The sequence below is a fragment of the Salvia miltiorrhiza genome, chromosome 3, assembly GCF_028751815.1.
Source record: "Salvia miltiorrhiza cultivar Shanhuang (shh) chromosome 3, IMPLAD_Smil_shh, whole genome shotgun sequence".
Taxonomy (NCBI): Eukaryota; Viridiplantae; Streptophyta; class Magnoliopsida; order Lamiales; family Lamiaceae; genus Salvia; species Salvia miltiorrhiza.
The window spans coordinates 14,354,521-14,365,313 of NC_080389.1; the positions used below are offsets into that span (position 1 = coordinate 14,354,521).

General features: G+C 32.0%; 1 long non-coding RNA gene across 2 annotated transcripts; it reads right to left on the bottom strand.

Moving 5' to 3' along the window:
- Positions 1-6,191: 6,191 nt before the first annotated feature.
- Positions 6,192-8,438, bottom strand: LOC131017758 (uncharacterized). Of its 2 annotated transcripts, XR_009099850.1 has the most exons (3): positions 8,033-8,438; positions 7,064-7,147; positions 6,192-6,462 (listed from the first exon to the last, which is right to left on the bottom strand). It is a non-coding gene; the product is annotated as an uncharacterized LOC131017758 (long non-coding RNA). The 2 variants fall into 2 exon arrangements; XR_009099851.1 differs by having other exon boundaries at positions 7,064-8,438.
- Between the last annotated feature and the right edge of the window lie 2,355 nt (positions 8,439-10,793).

A 10,793-nucleotide genomic window follows, 5' to 3' on the forward strand; every position in this document is an offset into this window, starting at 1 on the left:
AAATGTGAACAGTAACCCTAATACCTATTTAAACTCCGGGTCAGGGTTCCGGGTCGAATCGGGCGTGGGTCGGGCCGGACCCGTCGCACGGGTGTGCGACCGTCGCACAGGAGACCTGCTGTTAGAATTAGGGTTGTTTAAATTGTACTCAGTTTGCCTTTCAGAAAACTAAAAGTAAAGTAAAGTTGTACTGCAATAATAATTTGAGAAATGGATAAATGAATTAGTAAATAAATCGAACAAATAAATATACTAAGTTTTACAACTCATAAAGAGCATGAAGATAAAAATTATTTATTTTCTTATGACTGTTGATGTTGGTCTATTTTTTTTTTTCGTCTTCTATTTTTCTTTTCTTCGAATTATTTTTTGTTTTAATTCCATTTTAGCTTTATGAAACAATACAATTTACTTATCTTTATCTCTTTTCTATCAAATATGTTTCACTTTAATTAATTATATAATAGAAATGAATGGTAAATTATAGAATTTATATTTATATTGCTAACTAAATGGAACCACACTTCACATGGTGATTCATATATATATATATATATATATATATATATATATATATATATATAAACTAACATTTAAAGAAATTTAAAGGTCGCGCTATAGGGATCTGTGGATCCACTATTGTATTGATTTTTAATATTTATTTATGTTTTAAATACTTATATTTAATATTTATATTTATGTTTAATATTTATATTGTGTAATAGTATTGTGTATTGAGTTTTAAAGTATCAGTATTGTGTATTGATTTTTAATATTTATATTTATGTTTTATATTATTAGAAAAGTAAATATAAATTATAAATAATATATATTAAAAAATGGATCCACGGGTCGGATTTGGGGCGGAGTCAGATCTAAAAACTCAATTTTATGATCATAGATAATAGACTTAATTTTATATAATTTGTGTATTGGAGTTGTCATCATTATATATACGATATAACTTTATGGTTTTTTTTAGAATGTCGTATTTTTTTTAGCTTGCACAAATATTATGCTTTTTCGAATAAAATTATTACATATTTTTGTGTAATTAAATGAACCTGATTTCTCTTAAAGTAGAATGTTTTGTTGTGTAGAGACCATAAGTTTCATTGATTATTTCGCACAAATATAATCGTGTAACTGGATATCTTTCACGTTTAATCTTTTACGTAATAAACATGCTTTTTATTCCATGGGTTACTGATTATTGATTATTTCATAGGTTCGATTAATTTTAGCTTGCACATTGATTATTCCATAGGTTGGATTCATTTTATGTTCATATATCAATGGTTACTAATTATTGATATTTGAAACTTGAAAAAGACTAATTCTCGATAATATTGTGTATATGGAACTCTATAGAATTGATTTGTATAAGATATTTTGTTGTTTGCTATATATATTTTGCTTTATTTAATATTATATTTCTTTTTATATTTATAATTATATTTCATGTATTTGTTAATTTCATATCCGTGCGTATGCACGGGTAAAATACTAGTTTTATTTACAAACACGGGCCGGTGGAAGGGAAAACCGAGTGGACGACACTTAAATAAAATTACACGTGTCATCATCCTACCGTCAATGTGCACTACACATTGTGTAGCTAAGACATTTCCCTTTAGAGAAAGGATGAGATCATCCAAATCGTACTCTTCCGTTTTAATAGGTCATTTTCTAAAATAGAAAGTCAATACACAACAAAAATTCTCATATAACTCATTATTTACACTAAATGTTATTATAATCCACATATAATTATTTTTTTATTCCATTTAAAAAATATCTTCAATTTTCTCTTCTACTTTCTGAACAAATATATATGTTATCACAAAGAAGGGCAGTCAAAGGCTGTTGAATCCTACCTAACATGGAAGCTTCCCTTGGAGAAGTATGGGCTGAAACCCGAGCACCCTTTTGAGGAGGACTACGCGTCTTGCCAGATGACGATCCTGCCTCACAACTATTTCTCCGAGGCCGACAAGGGCAACATTGTCATCAAAAGATCTGCCTCAAAGTGGTGGTTTTGGGACGAAGGAGTCCAGTTCGAGGATGGGACCAAATTGGATGCTGATGTCGTGCTTCTTGCGACTGGTTTTGATGGCAAGAGAGGAAGTTGAAAGCCATAGTTACAGAGGAGCACGTAAGCTTCGTCAAATAAACTTGAATTATTGTGTGTTTCCTTAATTCAATTTCAGCTTTGTTTTATTAATTGAACGGAAGAGGGTATTGAAAATGTTGATCTAAAAGTGTAGATGGTATTTAATTCAAATTGAATTTTACCAATTATCTAATTTTCTTTATTGGAAGTGGGCTTCTGTGTGGCCCATTAAGATTATTTTAATCACAGTGTAAAATGGGCCGTCTCCAATTTTGTATACATATCCACTATATATTGCTGTAATAATCCTCCAGCTTATAAAAGTATGGATTGTCTTGGATTTCTAATATGTATCTTATAGCAAATATATTCTCTACACAATACATTCTTAACGTTTTCTCTTCTAACACCTAAAAACATAGATAAATACAATATAAAAATAAAAAAAAGTTATATTATAGTGTTTAGTGAAATAAAATAAATATAACAATATACAAAATAAATATATATGTCAACAATTGCTTAATTATATAAAACAATCTCAAACCAATTAACAACTAAATGATTTTCCATTCAATCTATGTTTAGAAATTTGAGTAAATGTATTCATTATTACCTGAATACTCTAAATACAAATCAACACTTTATCGATTCAGCTCGTTCATAGGTAAGATTTACAGATTATGATTAAGTAGGGATTTCATTAAGACATGCATAATGAGAGAAGTAAATAGCCTTAAGCTAAGGTGGAGCATAAATATTTGCAATTTTGTAATTGTAAAATTTTGAAAATAAATTTATATACTTGTTTATATGATTAGTATGCTACAGTTAATAGGTGGGAATGAAAAGAATGTTCTCTACTCATAGCGAATTATATGATTGGAATAATATAACTTTAGAAGAATAAAATTATCCAAAAGTTTAATACTACGATTTATCAAATTAGTAATTAAAATCAATTACAAACATTATAGAAATATAAAATATGATACTTAACTAATTTAATCATCAATCAATTTATAAAAAGTTAATAGAGATACCTTGTTCTTCATTGGAGATAATATCGCCTGCAGTTATGGTTCTTGCTAATAAAGTAGAAGTTGAAACAGAATTTGTGTTACGAACCAAAGACGCTAGATTAATCTTTCTAATGTTTTGATGCCAACCTGTTTCGCCTATTGGAAAAAGAAGTGGATATTGCAACGGATCATAACATCCATAATAATGCTTTATTCTATGTATGTCGCCGAAATGAGCAAGTACTACAATATCCCGCTCCAATGGGATATTTTCATTATTTTCCTCAACCCGTATAGCTGCAACTTGATCTACATGTGGAGAATTATATACTCATTGATCTAAGTTGACATCTTTAGAGATATGAAGCTGAACATTGTCCATTGAAGGATAATATTTCAATCTTCGAAAGAATTTTGCAAACGGGTTGATCCCTAAAATTTTCATGAGCATCTTTACAACTGTTTCAGACAAAATTTGATTTTCTATTATGTTAATTCTGTTTTCAACCTCACTTTGTGTGCCATAAACATATAGTTGAAAAAACGGTGGAGATGTATATTGTGGGATCAATCCAGATAAACCGTTCCTTGTGCTCGAAAGGAATAAATTCTCCGTCTTGCAGATGCCAATTCTTTATCCAATTTTACAACGAACGAAGTAAATGGGAATATACTATTATAAGCACGAATATTCCTTCTGAAATTAATAGCTTCTTTTGACTGGGCTGTAAACTGCAATTCATCCAACTCCGGAGGAACTTCAGAAAATGCAAGTTTAATTTTTCCATTATCACAACAAAACGTAGAAGGTTCATATTCAAATATTCTTGCACCATAATGAATGCAATCAGACACATTTTTCAATTCATGTAGCAATGAATCTAAATAGATAAACAATATAATTAAAAAAACAATGATAATTTATCATAATGTATTAAACGTATTTTTATCTTAAAAGAATGTAATACTTACAATTCAAATCACTTGCATTTCGTTTACGTTTCTTTTGCCTTTGTAGATTTTTTCTTTGTCTATATACCTCATTAGCTGCAATATATAAATATAAATATATTAATTAAAAAATATTTTAATTTGTGCTCATGTTGTGTGATATGTGGTAATTATAACATAGACAATTAATATATATATATATATATATATATATATATATATATCCATAAATATAAATACTTAGAAGCTTGTGCACCCTGTAACGCGACAATAATAAATAATAATAAACAAACAACAACAAAAAGAATGTTAATAATAATTATAAGTATAACTCTAATCAAATGAATATAAACATATTGATATGACAACTACAACTTCATAAAATGTTACCCAAATAACTAACCAGTCAATACAGGAAAAAATAATTCATAACAGGACAAAAACATTAATATGAAGAAGCTTTAAGATGGCATACATGATTTATTTCATCCTTGTTATTATTGTAACTTTCAAGTTGCTTCCACGAAGTTGTCCGACATATTGCAGAGGACTATTAGTAATATCTTTATGCCAGTAACCAAGATTCTATTTTATTGTTCACTATCTATAACAATATATGATACGATTGACATATCTATCCTAATTATCAGATAAACTTGGAAACAATAAATATATATAATAATCTAATTCTAGTAGGATCCTGAATTTATAGCTATAATCTAAATAGAATAATAAAATCTTAAACTTCAAATATCACGACAAGATATCAAAATTAAAGGTTATAACTATGTATAATATAAAATATGTAGAGGGGTAAAATAGGCGATCCACAAGTTGTCCCATAGAATCCTTAGACTCTTTTTCTATTATTATTATAATTATAATTAATAAAATAATATAGATATAGATATAGATTTTTCTATTAGTATAGATATAGATTAATAGAAAATTGATAATTAATGATTTAGAAGTTGATAAAACACTAGATTTCGTTAGGAAAATTTCTCCTTATAAATAAGGCCTCACACCCTCACAATTCTTTACACCTCAAAAAACAACTCTCTCTCTCTCTCTCGGAATTCTTCACACCACAAACACCTCTCTCTTCACCTCTTTCTGTCTCTCTCTGAGCTATTGTGATTGCGACGATGTGGATGATTGTGTAATTTTGGTGATCGTCGGCGGCGCCGAGGGCGAGCAGTCGGCATGTGACAAGGTCCCTTCACTCCACTGCCCAACGCTATTAAAAAAGGAACAAGTTCAATTCGTTAATCATTTTTTACATGCATTAATTAATTTTTGTGTTTGTTTAGGGAGGCGAGTGGTGTGAAAAATTAATTTTGGCAACAGCCATCGCCGCCGTAGTTCCCGTGACCGTTTTGGGATGAGCAGTTGAAGTATTGCAAGTGATGTTAAACGATGCCACCAGAGAGCAACCCGACCCGACTCCAAATGGATATGGAATCACTATGTTTCCATGTCGGGTAGGGCAATCAGATCCCTGGGATGATGCTACTGAAAGAAGAAGGAAGAAGCTGAAGTGCACAAGAGAATTCATTTGACGAAGCTTACGTGCTCCTCTGGAACTATGGCTTTCAACTTCCTCTTGCCATCAAAACCAGTGGCAAGAAGCACGACATCAGCATCCAATTTGGTCCCATCCTGGAACTGGACTCCTTCGTCTCAAAACCACCACTTTGAGGCAGATCTTTTGATGACAATGTTGCCCTTGTCGGCCTCGGAGAAATAGTTGTGAGGCAGGATCGCTATCTGGCAAGACGCGCAGTCCTCCTCAAAAGGGTGCTCGGGTTTCAGCCCATACTTCTCCAAGGGAAGCTTCCATGTTAGGTAGGATTCAACAGCCTTTGACTGCCCTTCTTTGTGATAACATATATATTTGTTCAGAAAGTAGAAGAGAAAATTGAAGATGTTATTTTTTAAAATAAAATAAAAAATAATTATATGTGGATTATAATAAAATTTTGTCACAGCCCGCCCTAACTAAGGATAGTTAAGCCGAGTGATCTACGACTAGGGATGGGGTTAAAGAAGAAGGGGAAGAAAAGGGGCGTCATTTATAGCCGTAAAACTTACTCATCTTAATAAAACTCGTCATTTTTATTCATGAATACTCAATTGAAAATAGTCTATGAAAGACAGCATAAAACTTAATTAATATCATTAATCAAGTTATACATCATATGAAACCATTCTCTTAAGACTCAAAGTATGACATAACATACTATAACATCAACAACATCTTGCAGCGGAAAGTAGCTAGACATATGTATGAAGACATATTCTAGACAGGTTAACTATTTATTAACAACCCTGGAGACTCCGCTCATTGCAGCACCATCATCACATCAGCTCAACCTGCACATTTAGAAAACATATGCAGGGCTGAGTACAAAAGCACTCAGTGGGCACGTATGCCTAGGTATAAAAATACATGCTTCAAAACTGTAAATTGTCATGCCATCATAAACAGTACAGCAAGGGAGTTTTTCGCTAAAAAGGCCCAAGCTTACTAAGTTCATTTGTGATTCTTAAAGTTCGTCTGCAGACTAAGTTCTCTTGTAATCTATCATATCTGGAACTGTGTGCCGGAGAGGTGGCCACCTCTCACGGTCACTTGACCGGCCAACCCGCTAGATGACTCACGGTCACTGGTGTACACTAGTCCTGGCAGGATAGCTATCAACTGCTCAGGACCCGAATTCGATTGCATCATTGGCAAAGCCAAAGCAGATAGATATCATACTAAAATTTAAACATTTTATGGCAAGACAATACTTGAAATAACTTTAACTCAAATATTTTGTAACGAAATAACTTGCTCAAATGTAACATTAAACTCATTTGATAGATATATAAAACTGAAATTAACAGTTAAATCATCTCATGCATTCATTCGTATAAGAGGCCTACGACACGCAGGGGATCTCTATATACGTATAGTAAAAGTAATGCCCACCTGATTGCAGTGTTTTGCTACTTAAGACAACGATTCTCTTTCCTTAGCGCGATAGGTTACTCAGACGCTTTTGTTTATTTGAACCTTTGATAACACGAAAACATGTGTTCGAGTGAATAATAGAAAAGATAACAACAAATGCAGTGAATCACTTATTCACTCATTTCTCTAACTACCCATATTTCCTTAAACGACTATATCTAACTCATATACAATCGTTCTTCCTTTATCAAAATACTTCATGTACCTTTGAGGATGTAGGAAATTCCATTTTATTCATTTATTTATCTATTATAAATAAAGAATAATTCTATAAACATAAAACGTTTTCCTTTTCCCCATTTAATAATGCCAATCTCCAATATATATACATACACATCAATAGCTCATTTATAAACTAAAAGTGATATTTTATCAACAATAAAACTTTAAAATCCTTAATAGGAATTATTTTGAATCATTTCCATCTCAACAAAACTGTATAGATTCAACTTCAACTAATAAACTGCTTTTACTCCGAACTCGTATGGAGTCGAATTTTATTTCAATAGAAACCTCTTTGAGTCTAGTTTAATTGAAAAAAAAGTGTGTTGAAAAACTCCAAGTAGTTTAAGAGATATAGCGATTTTCCCATCGCCTACCAGATTCGGCAGTTTCTGCCAACTGAAAGTCCAGATCTTTGAAAAATAGCAAACGTTTCCGGAATGACCCCAAATTTTATATGCAGATAGATAACGCATATAAATTTATACCATAAAAATTTGAGAGCTAAATATCAACATATGGTTACTGAAATAGTTAACTTAATCATCTGCCTCACGACAGTTTCAACAGATACGGGCAGTAGACTTCTCAAATTTTAAAAGGGTAGTAAACGAAGTTCAAATAACATGAAACTTTGTACAAATATTCACCACACTCCCATCTATACCCCAGAAATTTCACATAATATAATAGAAACGGGAATACCTTGAATAGGTGTATGGTATTAGTCTCTGCAGATTTTATATATGGCATAGATTAGAAGCCAATTGTGAAGAAGAATTGAATGAGATGAATAATCTTCACTCTATTACTTTATAAAACTTGCTGCAGAGGTGGGAATGGGTGAGTTGAGATAGTGGAATAGGTTTTAAAGAAGCAAAATTCTATTTGGAGATTGACTTCAGAGGTGAAGAAAATTGTGAAGTAGTAGGTGAAGAAAATTGTGAACGTATTGGTGAAGAAAATTGTGAACGTATTGGTGAAGAAAATTGTGAAGTAGTAGGTGAAGAAAATTGTGAACGTATTGGTGATTGGTTTAATAGAAGAATGAGAGGGATGTGGATGAATGAGAACCATATGTGCTTAATCTCATATAAACACATTAAGATATATAAGCCTAATTCCCATTGAAGCATAAAATTCACTTGAGCTTGCCTCTAACATAAATTAAATTACTCATGGGCTTAAGTAAACAATCGATAAAAGATTCATATTTAACACTTCAGTGTTAAATTCTCCACAATAAATTAATGGACTCAAAATATATTTTGAGTGCATCATCTATTGAAAATAAAAAAAATAAATCATCACATATATAAATTATCAAATTCATATAAGTTCGTATTTTATTAATGGATGCTGATCTCTAATTACCATAATCAATCCTTAAATCAGTAATTTAAAAGTATATAATCCTTAATAAAAAGTCGGGTCATTACATACTATCCCCCTTAAAAGAAATTTCGTCCCGAAATTTGTACCGCAGAAAACAACTCTGAGTACTTCACTTTCTTGTTAGACCGTAGTCTATTCTTGACCATGTTATATTCATAGGTCCCTTACTATCGGTATCGACTTAGTCCTTAGTACCTGAACTTCCCGATCTAAGATAGATTTGGATCTTCCTTCGTGACTCAAATATTGACTAATAACAATGTTGTTCTTATGGATCATATGTTTTGAATCGTAAACATTTTTCTCTAATTGCGACACATGGGATACATTACGCACATTCTCAAAGCTTAGCGCTAACGCCAAACAGTAAGTTATTGGGCCTATCCTTTCTACAATCTCGTATGAGCCTATAAAACGGGGTTTAGGTTTACCCTTCACATTGAGTCCAATGATTTCTCTTGATGGAGAAACTTTTATGGAAATTATCTCTCCACTTTCACATCATAGGTCAATTTGTCATTTGTCAACATATAACTCTGTCAATCATGGCCCCTATTTTATTCACTATCAAATTTTGACGGATGATTTCAATCATCTAGTCATTTCATCCCAACAAAGTGGTGATCTATATTTTCTCACGTGTAACGCCTCATTTGCCAACCTATCGATAGTCGATTGATAACTGGTATTATATCTCTCACAATGAGTGGCAAAAACATGTTCTCAGCTTTCACCCCGGTTTAGCTCAGTCGTCCTTAACATACCTTATTAGTAATTTCTATGTCATTTAAGCGGAACTATAACGACTAATATCTCTAAAGTATTCCTAAAGCAACTTAAACAGTTTGTAAGGAGACCCACCATTTCGAGCATGTAAGCAGTTAGCTTAAAATGCCGTTATAAACTTTTATTCATTCATTGAAGGAATCTCGAGTCATGTGGGCATTGACTACCCCCTTTCGTGACAACCTTTGCTTAAGTCTTAAGGATTCGAAAAATCAATCTCGACAAATCCATTAGTTCGTTAAGGGTTCGGTTTGTCCCAAACACGATTTTAAGCTAGACTTTATGAGCTCAAATACTCAAAGTAACAATATGATATGTTATAAAACCTTCACTTGCTAGCACGCAAGACATATTTCAACAAATGAGGTTACATCTCGTTTCATTCCTCCTAACTAGAATTTTTTTTCTAGATCTTAATACATCTTAGTACTTCCTGGTGATAGTATAAGGGTGTCGTGGCTTTATCTTATTCTTAAGTTCATTGTCATGGAGATGCATATCTTCCCTTCAAAGAAGATAGCATTATTTGATTCCTCGTGGTAATTCTTGAAACTTCTTATCCTTCCTTCGTGCTCCTACCACAATTTTCCTCAAGCTGGGTGGTTTAATCACTTCTATCATCATCTTATCACATCTTAGACGAGGCCTTCCGGCTCACTGTATCATCTACTACATTGGTCTTGTCCATGTGATGGTTAATACCAAAATCATAATCTTTTTCGGGTTCAACCCATCCTCTTTGTCTCATCAGCTACTACAAATTCCTTATCAGGTTTTAGAATTTCTAGCACTACAATTCAAAATCATCACAACTCTTTATCAGTAAACTATCATTTATACTCGACACCAATTGTTCGAGTGTCAGATACCAACATTTATGTGCGTTATTCATAACTCTCACACTCACTCCATTTAGACACATAATCGATATCAAACTCAAATAATAATTTATATCTTAACAATTTATCATGCTCATAGTTCTCGATTAAATCTCGGACTTTGTAATTAAATACTAAATTCCAACTATAATTAATTAACATGCTTCTCTAATTTATTTACCTCATTTAAACTAATAAATCTAATCCATGCTAATTTCTCATACTTAGCCATTTTATATGCATTTCTCATGTAATTCAAAAAGCTCAATAACTTACTAATCATGCTCATCTCATAAATACTCAAATAATTCATATAGTCTTACTAACATAGCATTAACTCATATGCACTGCTAGTTCACTTACATGACTTCACATACTCCACATATCTCAACTTAATAAATCATCGA